Genomic DNA, 16,351 nt, shown 5'->3' on the forward strand with positions numbered 1-16,351 from the left:
GGCATGAGAAGTCTGTGTATTTGCATGGGAATTATCAATTAGTAGGGAAAAAAAGAAAAAAGAAACAAAAGAGTTTTCTGCAAATAGTCACCACTACATTTTATTAGTGAATCATGGTGCTTAAAATCCCCATTCTTGTTCTAGTTATCCACATTTCCAGTTTACCTCGTAGTTATAATGGAAAGGGCATAAGCTCTTAAATTGGACTGATCTGCCTTTAAATCCAGCTCTCCCACTTACTAGCAGAATGACCTTGGAACCTAAGGCTCAGTTCCATCACTTATACAACAGGTATAATAATATTTAATTTGAATGGTTGTTACAAAAATGAAATCAGGAAATACTGCTTGTCACAGTTAGTAAGTAGGCTATTATTTCACTTCAAATCCACCCTCTACCCTCAAAGCAACAAAACAATAAAACCTGGGTACATCATGAGGGTATTGTGGTTTGGGGTGGTATGAAGCTTAAGAATACAAAATTAGTTTTAAAAGTAAATATATATTTGGAAGGAGAAAATAAATCATAACAAGTTACACATTTTTTAAAAAGCTGATTTAAAAATCCAGATGAAACAAAATACTTTTTGTTAGCCTCCTCATATGACAACAACTTTTGTAATAGCATTTTTCTATATTGAGAAAAAGAAAATAATTTAGATTTTCTTCTAGTATGTTGATGGAACTTTGGTTTTTAATTCTATTTAGTCTGGGAAAATTTTTTTGGGGGGTCATAACTTGTTCTTGGGAAAGGCATGTTGAATTGTAGAATTGTTGCCAATTTTAGAAGAGTTTTTATCAAGTTTCTTTCCTACATGAGTTACAAGATTTGGGGGAATTTCAAGTTTCCTCTAAGTGACAAATTTTAAATATCCTTTTGAAAGGATACTGGCAACACTTGACCTATTTTTTTGTTGATGTCCTCATGTCATGATGTTGCATAGCGTGGGCAGAAGCTATTTCTGAAAGCTATTCTTACATCTGGTCAACCAACAGTAATTTAACTATACTCAGTTGTGACTTTGTAATAAATTCCAATAAATCCAAACTAAATGTATCTCCAATTCAACTTCCCCTTAATTTACATCCCGTACTGAGGAGAAGTTAAAGAGGAAAGAAAATGGTCTTACAACAAATTGCAGTAAAAATATCTTGCTCTTGCAAAATTTACAAAACATACAACCATATGGGTCCATTGCTAGCATTCCTCCCAGGGCCTTGGAAGGGGTCATTGTAAGTAAGGGGCAGTGAAGCTTAAGCTTCATTAGCTTCACCTAAAATTCACCTTTTCTTTTCATCTTTTCCCTTCCTTTCCTGCCCAACCTCTGGTCACCTCTTTCTTTATATCCTCTCATTGCTTCAGTTCCCCATGTTCTGACTTTTTGCTCTATCAGTACTGAAATTGCTCCCACAAATGTGATAACATTCCATAGCTTTTCCTTGGTTTCCATTCGACTTGATCTTATAACCCTTTAGGCTATTATCACATGCTCCTTGAAACTCCCCCTTCCCTTTTAGTTTTTGGTGACTCCTTGTTTCCCCATTTGTCCTTCAGTCTTGCAGTCTTCTTTTTCTGCCCTATTCTGGCTTGTCTCTTCCTTCACCTCCCACATCATATGCATCCCTACCATCCTTTTATCTGCCCTCTGTACTCATTGCTCTGTGAACTCCAAAGAGAACCCTCAGCTCTTACGGTTGCAGCTGGTACCTCCACAGGGATGATCTCTTAATCTCTAATTCCCATCTTACCCTTTCAGTTTGCTCCAATTTCATTTTTCCACTCATCTGAAGGACAGGCCGCTTCAAAGTCACATCAGCACCTTAAAATGAGATGTTCAAAACCTACTTCATCCTCACCTTTCATCAACTGACTCCACGTTGGTCTCAAGGATATAAATTTTAGAGTAATTTTGATGAGATCCTCTTTGTCACATTTTACACCTCAGGCTATCACCAAGGCAATTCATTGAAAAGGCTTCCTTAACTCTCTCTCAGTATAAATTCCCATTTCCATCTGTTTATAAGCTTTGAACTTAACCCCAATAGTTTATTTTGAGTATTCAAATCTTACCCATCTTTCAGAGTTTAGTTCATAAACCACATCTTCCTTTAAAGTGTCCCTAAATAGGCCAATCAACATTTATTTTAATCACTTGGCCAAATCAGCAACAACTCCCTTCTCTGAACTGGGCCTAATTTTGGTTCTTCTAAGTTAAGCAATGGAGACAGAAGTTTGAGGACTCCAAGACACTTTGAGGCCAGTTAATTTCTCTACCACTCCTTTGTTTATTCTCTACTGAGAACAATAGTATACAACATTTTGGCATTACCCATACAGGTTTTTGGTCCTCTGTTGGTAAGATTTTTTTTTCCCCCCAAATGCCCAAGCAAATCTGAACCTCTATTTTGGGGGGTGAGGACCCAGAGTTCTCTGCACATCCAGGCTATTGCCTCACAGGGAGAGGTGGCGTTCTGACTATCTTTCTTGCCTCTTTTGTGACAAAAATGGCAGGTCACTGTGCTACACACTAGCTCCATGTCTTCATTTGAGGACAGTTCAGTCGGTAGGCCCCAGTCTGGTCTTTAAAAGTGACTAAAAAAAACAGCAAAGAGAAACAGCTTGTTCCACTTGTTACAGTTTGTCAAATTTATCTTCCTGAAAAGGCACTCACCATTCCTCATTGCAAAAAAGAACAATCACATTGGCTAATCCCATTCATTTCCCAACAGTGAGGAAAAATTGTCACTTGTGTGATTGACACGGTTACAGGCCCATGAAGGAGAATTTGAGCATGGATCTTCCAGAATGCAGTTCTGTCACTCTTTTCTGGATTTCTACTTCACTTCTAGTCTGTATCTTGGGGAAGAGGGAGAAGGGAATGTGGGAGAAATAATGACTCCTCATATTTCCTAGAGATTCAGTACCAGAATCAGAATTTTTAGAAATGATTTCTTTATGGAGGTCTCACACATCAGCCCACAGACTGAGAGAAGGGAGAAACTCTGTTATGAGTTGAGTGCAAGCCTCCGTGGGGGGCAGGGATTGTTAGTGTACTATGCACTTGTGCTATATAATTATTTATTGACCTCTAATTAGGTATCATCTCCCCCCAAAGACTATAAATTTATGAAGGGTTAGAAACGTCTGCTCTTCTTCCTCCTCCTGCCCCCTCCACCTTCTTCTCCTTTTCTTCTTCTTCTCCTGCTTCTCCTCCTCCTCCTCCTTCTCTTTCTCCTTCTCCTGTGAATTCTCAGACAGCGCTGGTTACATAATGGCTACTTATTTAATATGTGCAGATGAAAAAATTAAAGGATTATTTTTAGAACATTGAGGAAAATTCTATACGTTTCTCAAGTTCAACCTTGTTTGCCTAAATTGATTTTACAAGCCTAATACCTATTACATTTCCAGGAAATCTTGAAACATGGGGAAATAAGGGGGAAACCACTAAGATTTATAAGATAATGACATATGTACAACACTCTAGTTGTGTGGTCCTTCAATAAAATGAGAAAATCTGTCAAACACTACCATCTGCCATCCAAAGAATCATAACATTAAAAAACACAGGCAAATCAAGTCAATAGATGACTCACAAAATGGGTACACATTTGAAAGGCAACACATTACATAATGAGTAACAAAGTCTAAAACAATGGCAAAGCAGTGAGGGGGGAGGAGGGGAGGAGGAGGGGGAGGTCTGACTGTGATTATCCAGTTGCCATGTCACTGCTGAGCTACAAGAAAAGAATATGTAGTGGGGGGAAGATGACTAACTAAATTAACTATTCTCATCCCGCACCATTCCTGCAGAGACTCAGGAAAGATGTCTTTAATTTCAGGAAGATGTCTTGTTGTCCTTTAATCATGTGATTGTCTTTCATTTCTTAGTCAAATCTCTGATCAATGGTGGGGGAAGAAGAGAAAGGATAGAGGACCTCCAATTTACTCACAAAAACACAGTTGGACTCTAACAGAAGCATTTTGATCCACAGTTGTTCACATTTCCTCAGGGGATAACCTATCTCTGAATAAGAAAAATGTTCTTGAAAGGAGCTGGAGACTGACCTCACATGATCCAGACGGAGGAGTGATAACAATGAGAGTAAATCGTTGCCATGTACTGAGTTCTTACCAAGTGCCAGGCATCTGGAAGTGCTCTGAAATTACAATTTCATCAATCCACACAGAAACCTTATATATTTGGAACAGTTATTACCCTGATTTCACAGATAATGAAACCAAGGCACAGAAAGGTTAAGTAAATTGCTCAAGATTACACAGTTTGAAAGTATCATTAACCAGGATCTAAACCCAGGCAATCTGATTTTAAATTTCATGTCTTCATGAAGAAACTTCATTTTTATCCTATGCTGTTATATCACAGTGCATTTTAATGTATTTTAGGTCATGTTGTTATCATAAAAACAGAATAATATAGATGAGTTGTATTATGAAAATATCAATAAAACTGAAAATTCCGTAAAAGTAGGTGGTAGCTATTACCATTACTTCAGTTTTAATAAGAGAAACCCATGCATAAATGAATTAGAACTGAGAATCAATGTGAAATAATGAGATAATTATATATCATTTTTGTCTCCCCGGTGATCTCAGATTATATAGAGTTTCACAACTAAGTTAAAAACCTAAGTATTGTTAGGGATTTATCCACTTTAAAGTTTAACTCATTTAAAATAAAAAGGAAAGAAAAGATTGAAAGCATTTATCTTCTACTCTTGCAGAAAATTCAAATACACAAATTTTATTGAGTATCTCAACTCAGAAAGTTTTGAAAGGGTTGATGAGATTTAAACCTGTGAAGTACTTAAGAACACCTGGCACAGGTATTTTTAAAATGCTTCCTTTAAGATAAAACTAATATATAATAAGTCAAATTTCCAGTGACCTTGTGTCTTACTTTGGTGTCCCACAGAAGCAGACACTGAGATAAGACTTGAAAAGCAAATAGTTTGTTTGGGAGGAGAAGGATGTGACCAGAAGAGAGTGGGGAAGAGAGACAGGGAGGAGGCAACCAATAAAGGGCACATTAAGAAGCCAGTTATCACCTCGTATGAATGGGGCTTAATTTCCCTGGGGAAGCCCTGAAAGCCAGTGGAGACCATGCACCCAAGAAGGGTGAGGGAGTTGGGACACTGACACATCAACTCCCATCAGTTGTTGTTTTAGTCATCAAATGAGGGCTGCTCTGGGGAGGGGCAACGATTCTGCCATGGGTCAAGCCTGCCCTCTGTGAGGCAGAGTGGGCTCCAGTAGCAAGAGGAAGTCCTTGGTGCAGGCGCTGGCAGCTGGAAGCCCAGCCGGTGTGTGGGCACCAGCATCTGCTACACCTCTCCCCCATCCTACCTTTCACTCTAAAGGACATTAGTTTGTCTCTAAATTTTTACATCCAAACAGCATTTCCTCTTGATAATAATAAAAGGAAAGATCAAATTATCCTACAAATAGACTTCATCACGTTGGTTATTATGAGGGTTCCACAGAAGCAAATGCCCAGGAAGAGAATCCAGGCTCCCTGTTTCAAGGTGCTCTGATGATCAGGGTCATCACAAGGTCTTGCACAGAATAGTGGATTATGAGTTAGTGGGAAAGAGTGTGTGCAAGAAGCCAAGTGCACTGAGTATATATCATTGATCCAGGATATCAAGATGCCTTCTGGGAAGTCTCTCTTTCAACCCTGGAAGTAAAATGATTGTTATTATTGGACCTGATGGTCATCCTTCTTACTCTATCTATTCACAAAACCCTGAAGTTCTGTGGGTCTCCAAATCCTTAATTTATGAGGCAAGGAGATTTGCAGTCCAGAGCGAGATCAAGTGGCTTATCCTTGGTCATAAACTGAGTCAATTGTTCAACAAGGGGCAGCACTGATTCCACATGGTCAAGGACATGGCAGGATTTGGAATAAGAAATCTGCTCCAGGTCACCCACTCTCCTCTAAGTTGTATGTGTTTCCATTCTTACCCACCTTCTAATTGTCTCATTCTTTCCTTCCTTTCACATAAAAGTTCCTAAATTGGCCAAATAGCCAAATGAGTAGATAGGTGTTTCTCTTTTCTAGTGTTCTTGCTTCATTGTGGCCGTAGGTTATGACCTGTACCCCTTTCTCAGGAATGAAAAATACCTGGTAATGAAATAAACCCTCATGGGATTAGAAGGTGCAAAGAACATTTGACCATTTCTTCCTGCCCTTGTATCCTGTTTCTAGTCACCTACCTCTGAGCCATATGCCCACATAGTTAGAAATATGGATTTTTTTGCATGTCTTCTGGTTTGTCCCAGTTCTTCCCCATGTTAAACTGTTTCTTAGAACTGTTCCTTGATGCTTTGTCCTGAAACTCCCTCATTCATTACCCAAACACTAATAATCAAAATTACTTAACCTTGAAAAATCAATTATAAAGATGACCCAAGTTGGGAGAAAAAACATTCAAGAAAGAAATGCTTTTAACAAAAAGAAAAAGGTGATGAAAAGTGGGGAATCGTGTACTCAAGTAAGAAGTGTGATTTTCACTCTCTTGTTGGATGCCTGGTAGGATTGCTTAGAAGAGGAAAAAAAGGATCAGCTATGTGATTTATATTTGCATTTTGAAATTTGTCCCTAGCCTGAAATCAGATCTCTGTGTTTACTCAGCCATAAGGTGGAGTCACATTACTCCTCCAGCTGATGACTCACAGGAAGCACTGGATGATTTTTAAACAGAAAAATAAGCATAACACTCCTTTTCTGAGCATTCTGAAAGATAGGTGGATAAGAGAAGAAGGATGGAAAATGTCTTCCTACACTCATGGCTCAATAATCCTCACCAAGTTCTGGAGAGAGCAGAAACACTGAGATCTTTCTCTGGTCTATGCAATGGGAAGTATGAAAAGCTGCTGTTACATTGTAAGTGGATTTATTGGAAGGTGTTCTTCCCAGCTAAAGCTCCAGGGTGTGAGTGCACCTGTGGATGTGTGCGTGTGTGTGTAAAAGAGAAAGACATGAGCATAGGACCAGGAAAATGAAACTTGTAAATATTTATCCCTAGGCTTCCTATGCATGTCTTTTCTATATCTTTGGAGAGAATATCATAAAGGTCTGAAGTAGTTAAACATATAGATTACGATTACGATGGAAAAGCAAAATACAGCAAAGTTATCAAAGTTGCAGTTACAACGCTGCATAATCCAAGCATGACATTGAATCATACTTGGCGGAATAGCATGCATTCCTGTAAAAAATAATATTACTTAGAGGACAACATATGCACACTACTGTGTTTTAATTGCATCAAGAAGACTGGTATTCAGCCAACATTGATTGGATTTAGAATAGACAAGAACATCCTGCCAATTTAGGGTTTATTTATTTACTATGCTTGGTTATTTAGTTGAAGCTACATCAATTATTTATTTAATGCTCTTGTTAATTTGATCTGCTCCACATGTCTTAGTCTATGGTCTAGTAGACAATGGCTCTTAGGTATGTACTTAACACAGAGACTGTAGGCTATTTATACTCAGGCATACCGTCCCTATGAAATGCTCTGATATCCAAGTCAGACAAAAGGATGAGCACCAAGTCTTGATTTCCTAGTGAACTCAGGTTCTCCTTTTACATCCTCAACTGGACCTTGTGACTCAAGGAATACATAGGAAATCCAGATCCTTAAATATGAATTAAAAATTCTGAAAGGTAATAGCAACTTGATAGACATTCGTAATTGCCAGAAGCGTCTGGGAATAGTGCCAAATTACCTTAACTATGTCTAACAATGATCCATTTAGGCAGAAATTTTAATTAATGACAGGAGCAAAAGCACAAAAGTATCAGATTGTTCTGGCATTATGTAGAGACTTTATGATCTGCAGATAGAAAATGTAGCATGTTCTTATTCTGTAAAAATATAATCCCTTGAATCTATAGAACATAACTATCCAATGGAACTATCTGTGATGATGGAAATTTTCTATATCTGCTCTGCCCAATGCGGTAGCCACTAGCTACACATGGCATTTGAAGTATAGATGGTGCAATGGAGGAACTTAATTTAAAATTTTATTTAATTTTACTTAATTTAAATTAAAATACCTACAGATGGCTAGTGGCTACCATATTGCACAACATAGTTCTAGGGAAAAAAATCATTTTTGATCATCAAAGAAAAATTATAGTAGAGTATGGCAGGGATGAGATAAAATTGGAGATTCTGAACCACTGGGCATGGAGAAAATATTTGCAAAAGATGCATCTGATAAGGAACTGTTATCCAAAGTATATGAAGAACTCAAAACTCAACAAAAGAACACAAACAACTGGACTAAAAAAGTCCGAAGACCTTAATTGATACCCCACCAAATAAAATATAAAGATGTATATACCCAAGTAAGCATATGAAAAGATACTCTATGTCATATATCATGAGGGAAATGCAAATCAAAACACTAATGGGATACCATTACACATCTATTAGAATGGATAACACTGATAACAGAACACTGATAACACCAAACGCTGGTGAGGATGTGGAGCAACAGGAAGTCTCATTCATTGCTGATGAGATTGCAAAATGGTACAGTCGTTTTGGAAGACAGATTAGTGGTTTCTTACAAAACTAAACATACTCTTACCATATGGTCCAGCAACTGTGCTCCTTGGTATTTACCCAAAGGAGTTGAAAACTGACGTCCACACAAAAATCTCACATTGATATTGATAGCAGCTTTATTTGTAATTGCCAAAACTTGGAAGCAACCAAGATGTCCTTTAGAAAGGAAATGGATAAAGATCAATGGGCATAATCTGAAAATATATCGATTTTAAAGCAGGATCTAACTCTAAAGGTTTGGAGACCCTTCTAAGAAAATATATTTTTCAGTTGCACTTTGAGTTCTCTGAGACTTCGAATCAGGTAAAAAAAACTCCTAGAAACTCTCTTCTCTTCTTGAGTTCTTTGGCCCTGGTGTCCAGCTTCTCCCTCTACTCTTCTTTTCCTTCTCAGTCTCCATTTTTGGTCTTTTGGTTCCTATTTACTTTCATGCGTCCTATTTGGGCTTTTGTTCCCTGAGCCCTTAAGACTCTTCTCTTGATATCTGCTTGCTCCACCAAGTCTCCGTTCACTTTTCACTCCCATGACTATGTTTTGACTCCCAAACCAGCATCTTGAGCCTCAGACTTCATATTGGGCTGCTTCATCCTAGCTGCTAACTCCCCAGGACCCTTCTGCCTGAATGTTCCACACAAACCCAACATCAGAGGATTTGGCTCAATAACCCTCTAATAGCGATACTTTCTGACATTATTAGGCTACAGGTCTATCATTTTATATCCAGATTGATCTTATCATAGACCTCTTTCACGTCTTATCTTTTGTGGGTGGTAACACTATTCTTCTCCTCTTGCGACTGGAGATATTGGTGTCTAGAACATTATCCTTTCATTCAATTCGTCAACAAACCAACCTTCAGAAGACCAATTCCTCCTCGATAAATGTCCCTCGTATTCATCCTGCCTGCTCTTCCTGCAGGGCAAGCTGGAGACCTGAGGCTCTAAGAATGAAGGCAGCTTGGGCCTGGGAATGGGAAGGGGGTTGGCCGTGCGCTGTGTGATCAGAGCACCCAGCACTTGGGGTTCATGATCCACGAATCAGTGAGAGATCAAAGCAGAAAGTCCATTGGAGAGGACTGAGAACAACAGTGAGAAATATGGGGAAGGTTTTATAGCATATAACCTGCAAGATGGAACAAGCAAGTCTGAGAAGCAAGGTCTACAAAGGGTTCTAGAAGTATGGATGTAGGGCAAAGGAATTTTATGAGCATCTGTTGATGACTCTGGGGGCAGGAAGGGTGCTGCTAAGATTACAGAGCTTACTACACTGGCTTTTTTCTTTTCCCTGGTACGTCACCCTAGTCTGAGCCCTCATATCTATATTACTACTTAATTACTGTACTACTGCTCTGCCTTAATTATTACCTTTGGCAAGTTAGGTAAACTCTCAAGGCCTCAGATCCTTATTAGTAAAAGTGTTCCTACCTATCTCATAGAGTCATTTGAGGATTAGATGAGTTACTGTATGGAGAGCACTTAGAAGAGAGTCTGGCACATAACAAATGCTCTATAAACATTAGCTGTTGTTCTTGTAGTGTTATATTAATATTATTATTTCTGTAACAGTTTTTTAACTGGCCCATCTATTCCTAAACTCTATCCCCTCCATTCCATTCTGCATTTAATTTTGCAATCATTTTCTTCATGGTCCTTCTTTGTCCTTCAGTGGTTCCCCAGTTACCTGATGATCAGGCCCAAACTCCTCTGTCTGACTATCATGACCTTCAGTAATCAAGCCCCACCCACCCAACTTGACTTCTCTTTGCTCTCCAATGCTTCACCTCTCCTTTCAGAGACCTACTTACTGTCTCCGGAGGAAGTCAAGACTTTTCATACCACCTTACCTTTGTTTGGGTTGCTTTTCTTCCCTGGAAAGATCCCCTTTCTTATCGTCTACCTGTCTCAATTCTAACCACTCTTCAGGGTCTAGCTCAAATTCTACCTCTTCCACTGCAGCAGAGGTAGTGTCTGTTGTGCTTTTCCAACGTGTATGTCTAACGACATCAAGCAGAATATCTGACACATAGTAAGTGTTTGATAAATATTTCTGTTTTAATTATCCTTTCTCTAGTAGTCAACATCACAGATTTTAGAACTATCTATTGCTTGATTAATCGTTTATGACTATATGTTATAACAGTTTAGAAAGCCTTCAGTTACATGTCATAGAAGACCACATTAATGGAAGGTTAAACCCTAGGGATATTTATTGTCTGCTTCCAAAGTTTCATCAACAACCTGTAAATGTCTTTCTACCCTTTGGTTTCACCATTCTCAGCCTGTTGGATGTTCATCTCTGTGCTTTTTACCTCACCATCACAAGATGGCTGCTATAGCTGCAGTCATTACATACTCACTTCAGTGCCCCAAGTGGAAGAAAGTATCAATGGCAAATATGTCAACCTTAGTTGGAGAGGCTAGCAAAAGGAGTGTCTGGGAAAGGAGAAAAGGGATGCCATGATTGGCTTAGATAATTCATCACTTGGGGCAGGGCACATTGCTACCCAAACAAAATTGGAATTCTGCTGGGAAAAAGAAAGAAATAACTCTTGAATTGGTCTCTTGGTTAGTCTGACCCTCCCTCTCTTGCATTTTCACTCTTGAATGTAGTTTCCTTGAAGGGAGAAATAACATCTTTATTCCCAGAGCACACAGCACAGTCTTGAAAATGTAGCAGCCATTCAGTAAGTAACATTGTTGAATCATTACCCAGATAGCTACCTACTTTGTAAGTAAGAGAGGTTCAACACGCACACTGTGAGCTAACAGACACATACGTTTAACATGCTTTATATGGATTCCTGCAGAAGCTCAGAAACCAAAATACAAATATTGAAAAGTATTTTTTTGTTGTTGTCGGTATTATCTGCTTGATGTAAACATTACGTGCTTAGCTGAGCTGGGAGTCCTTTAAATATCTTTTCAGGAAGCCTTGTTGAGAGGGTAGATCCTAAAGCAACCAACCAGAGTATCCTCCTGCCATTCTGTGCTCTAAAACAGGAGTCAACTCCAAATAACAGTTCCCTCCCGGACACATTATAGTGTTTATCTGAACGCAAAGTAATTAACATCTCCATCAAATCAAATCTCTAATTGCATCATATGGTCTCAGCAACTCTCAGGCCACTTACCCATCTGGTTGCATCGATTTAGCCATTTGCCAGCATGTGGGTCTGTGTGTGTAGTGAGGGGGGAGCAGAGGATTGTTGGGTGTTTGGAGTAACACGTTACCACATGTGCATAGACAGGGTTGTAACGTGTCCCCAGTCACTGTGTGCCTCTGCTCAAGTCAGAAAGGGACAGCTGTTCCTGGTCACACCACTCTTGCACTTAAATCCTAAAACGTTCCCTGCTCACTGCCTCTGGAGAGCATCACGGCATGGAAGAGATAAAGGTTTTACAATTAACCGGATGAAACGCTATAGCCTAGCAATTCCTTAGCTGTGAAAGGAAAATTCTACAGGTCCAGGAAACAACGGCAATTCTAGATAAAAGCCACGCTGAGATTTTGAACCCTTGGAGAGAATGAGATATAGAAAAAGAAAAGTGATTGTTAAATAGACTCAGAGAGTGAAAAATTCCAAATATCACCAGATGATTTGGTTATATGACACTCCACACCCAGATGTTTTAGATCCGAAGTCTTACTTGACTTCGAAGCACATAAATGCGATAAACAAATCTGCACAACTATAAGGAGAACTGGCCCAATTTATACGATGGTTAGTGCCAATGCTAAGAAATATTCAACCCAGGGATTTGAATTGTCTGAAGTTGCTGGTCAGGGGCTATCCTGAGAAGTCACTGAATAAATATAGCTGACATAGCAGATGTGTTACTAAAACTCATGAATGGCCATTTGGTAAATATGCTGAGACAAAATAAAAGAAACAAAATGGGCTGTGGATATTCCACACAAGCTAAACATAGCACTTGCAACGAACATCACCTAATGAATGGCCAATAAGGGTTGTAAGTTGCATCCGTTATTTCAATACGCCTTTTTGTTTAATTTTGTTTTCCACGAAGGGAGAATGCCAGCCCACCTGGAATTAGCGCTTGATATGCTCTCCTCATAGGGGCTACAGTGATCTAGCCTTGATATTAACAATTACAGCTCCCAGGCTTGGGTGGGAGGTATGGGTGACTGGCAAGGGCAGAGAGGGAAATGACCAAAATGGCCCTCCAACCCACAGTGTTCATGATTGCTTTTTGCTTCTGTTGTCTCTGACTCATACTCTGACATCCATTTAGCTCATGCTGATGTTCCCACCAAGAGTGAAAGAGTGCACTAGAATAGTCAGCATAGTGGTTAGGGTGGAGGTTCTGGATGGATAGAGACCCAACTCTACGAGGCTATAACTTGGGCAAACTGCTTAACCTTTCTAAGTTTCAGTGTCCTTTTGTGTGTGTGTGAATTGGAGATAATAATAGTAACTATCTCATAAGATTATGGGCAGATTGAATGAAATAATGATACAAATGGTTTAGCCCATGATAAGCCCTATAAATGTTAACTCCTATTATTATTACTTTAGTTATATTGGTGATAAAAGAGAGGGGTATAGGAAAGAGGCCTTTTAAAACCTATTCCAGACATCATTCATTCACTCATTTCTTCATTCAGAAGAAACCCCTTGGTTGTCATATTGGGTGCCCACTCTATTGGGGTAGAAGTAACGGCATTGGATACAACACAAGATCTTGGTAAAATCTCAACTAGGTGAAAACTGCTTCTGAAATTTCTTTCCTCCCTTTCAGCTGCCCTCCTCCACAGTACTATTTTCTCCCAAGGCCCTGGTGGTTCAGAGCCACTCACCGAAGATCACCTTCATAGGCCAAACGGTCACCTCAGTCATCCCCCACCGAAGTCTCATTTCCTCAGATGTTTTCTTTGGTGACCGACTTAATTCATGCTACGATGTTAAATTTTCTGGTCTGGTGGTTCATTGGATCACCTCTTCCAGATAATAACCCTGCAGTTCAACGGTGGAGACACAGTGCCTTACACATCGGAGTCCTTCTTATATGGAATTTCAGAGCTCAGAGTGGGCCCCTGGGGTAAAGACCTTGGGGCAGATAAGCTGTTCAGCATCTCCCAGATCAGTTCACACAGGAAGTTCTATGTACATGGATGGCTTAGTGAGAGATAATGAGGTCCTATTCCAATCTGATGCTGCATGCAGTTTAGTTAGAGAGAGAAAAAATTTATCAGTTAGACAACAATAGAATAAAACCCAACGCATAATATTGTTAGATAATAACCGTGAAGTAATATTGTTCTGAGAATACATAAAAATGCCAAAAGTTATTTAGTAATAATAACTAATGTTTATGGAATGCTTACTATGTGATAACAAAGTTTCATGTGGTAAAATACATGTAACATAAAATTTATCATTAGTGGGGCTTCCCTGGTGGCGCAGTGGTTGAGAATCTGCCTGCCAGTGCAGGGGACACGGGTTCGAGCCCTGGTCTGGGAAGATCCCACATGCCGTGGAGCAATTAGGCCCGTGAGCCACAATTACTGAGCCTGCACATCTGGAGCCTGTGCTCCGCAACAAGAGAGGCCGCGATAGTGAGAGGCCCGTGCACCCCGATGAAGAGTGGCCCCCACTTGCCGCAACTAGAGAAAGCCCTCGCACAGAAACGAAGACCCAACACAGCCATAAATAAATAAATAAATAAACTACATTCCTGGGGCTTACCTGGTGGTGCAGTGGTTGAGAATCTGCCTGCCAATGCAGGGGACACGGGTTCGAGCCCTGGTCTGGGAAGATCCCACATGCCACGGAGCAACTGGGCCCGTGAGCCACAATTACTGAGCCTGCGCGTCTGGAACCTGTGCTCCGCAACAAGAGAGGCCGCGATGGTGAGAGGCCCGCGCACCGCGATGAAGAGTGGTCCCCACTTGCCGCAACTAGAGAAAGCCCTCGCACAGAAACGAAGACTCAACACAGTCATAAATAAATAAATAAAAAAAAAAGAACGTGAATTTCAAAAAAAAAAAAAAAAAACTACATTCCTTTAAAAAAATTATCATTAGTAACATTTTGATATTCACAATGTTGTGCAACCATCACCAGTATCTAGTTTCAGAACATTTTCCTCACCCCAAATGAAACCCCATACCCATTATACTCCCCATTCTCCCCTCCCACCAGTCCCTGGAAACTACTAATGGGCTTCTGTCTCTATGGATTTGCCTATTCTGGATAGTTCATATAAATTGATTCATTTAATATGTAACCTTTTGGATCTAGCTTCTTTTTCTTAGCATAATATTTTCAAGATTTCATCCATGTTGTAGCATGTATCAGCACTTCATTCCTTTTTTGTGGCTGAGTAATATTCCACTTTGGGGATATACCACATTTTGTTTATCCATTCATCAGGTGATGGACATTTGGGTTGTTCCTATGTTTTGCCTATTGGGAATAGTACTTCTTTAAATATTTATGTTCAAGTCTTTGTTTGGGCACCTGTTTTCAGTTCTTTTGGGCATATACTCAGGTATTGAATTGCTGGGTCATATGGTAATTCTAAGTTTAACTTATTGAGGAATTGCCAGACTGTTTTTCAGTTTCTATTTTCCATTACCACCAGCAATATGCAAGGGTTCTAATTTTTCCACATCGTCACCAACACTTGCTGTTTTTCATTTTATTTGATTCTAGCCTTCCTAGGTGGTGTGAAGTGATGTCTTGCTATGGTTTTTGATTTGCATCTCCCTAATGACTAATGATACAGAGCATCTTTTCCTGTGCTTGTTGGCCATTTGTATGTCTCTGTGATAGCATTTTAAACACCTTATCTCAGTTAACTCTTACCCTAGACCTGACAGCTATTTTGCAGGTAAACTGTAAACTGAGGCTTTGTAAGTGAATTTAATATATTGTCCAAAGTCATGGCAGAATCAGGTTCAAATCGATTTTGACACTCTGGAACTAGGGGTAACGAACCTGGCAAATAATGGTCTTGGGTAACTGAAGAGCATCTGGACCTTCCAGGTTACAAAAAACTTCCAAGGACAGCGCAGTTAACAATCAAGTAACGCTGAAGCAGCTCACCTGCAAGGCAGGTCAGTTCTAGAGGATTACCACACGCAGTGGGTCACTGAGCCAGTGGCTGCACGTGGGGCCCGAGGCAATCAGCGTTCACAACGGAAGTTCTGGGGAACCTCTGAAGGTCATTGGAAAGTTTTATTTCCATTTCGTTTCTCATTATTAGAGAAAAAAGAAGTGGCCTGTCATAACTGCACCGAAATCTAATTTCTTTCACAAAATGCCATTTTATTTGATTCACTACAACATTGTGGTCAGAAGGTGCAGGATGAAGAAGTTAAACTTACACAACCCAATAGGAACAGAATCCAGACTGTATTTCAAAGAGCACTCAGGATATTCAAAGAGCTTTGGAATAGGCCAGGTGAGTAAGGAACCTGTGCTCTTCTGACCCTCGGACTGACTCGACAGCCCCAGAGAAGAGCGTCTATGCTGACGTGTCACACAGGCCACATATGTGGATGTGCCACAGGCCACTGGCAACTGGTTAGACTTTATACACATCTTGGTTAGCTACCCTGCCTCCTCCTTAGATTATTCTGGAATTGATTACGTAATTTGGAAATTAAGATAAATAATGTGCAAATAGGAATGAGAGTTCCTACAAAGTCCCTTTGATAGAGTAGTTTCTAGGAAGAACACTCCATGGTAAAAAAGAAAAAAAGAAAAAAAAGAAAAA

At 39.7% G+C, this 16,351-nt stretch overlaps 1 long non-coding RNA gene across 1 annotated transcript; it reads left to right on the forward strand.

Annotated features, from left to right (window-relative positions):
- The first annotated feature begins 231 nt into the window (after window positions 1-231).
- On the forward strand, window positions 232-16,351 carry LOC309635088. The gene is made up of 2 exons (XR_014248627.1): window positions 232-493; window positions 534-16,351. It is a non-coding gene; the product is annotated as an uncharacterized lncRNA (long non-coding RNA).

This window comes from Balaenoptera borealis (assembly GCF_965194805.1).
Source record: "Balaenoptera borealis genome assembly, chromosome: 9".
Classification (NCBI taxonomy): Eukaryota; Metazoa; Chordata; class Mammalia; order Artiodactyla; family Balaenopteridae; genus Balaenoptera; species Balaenoptera borealis.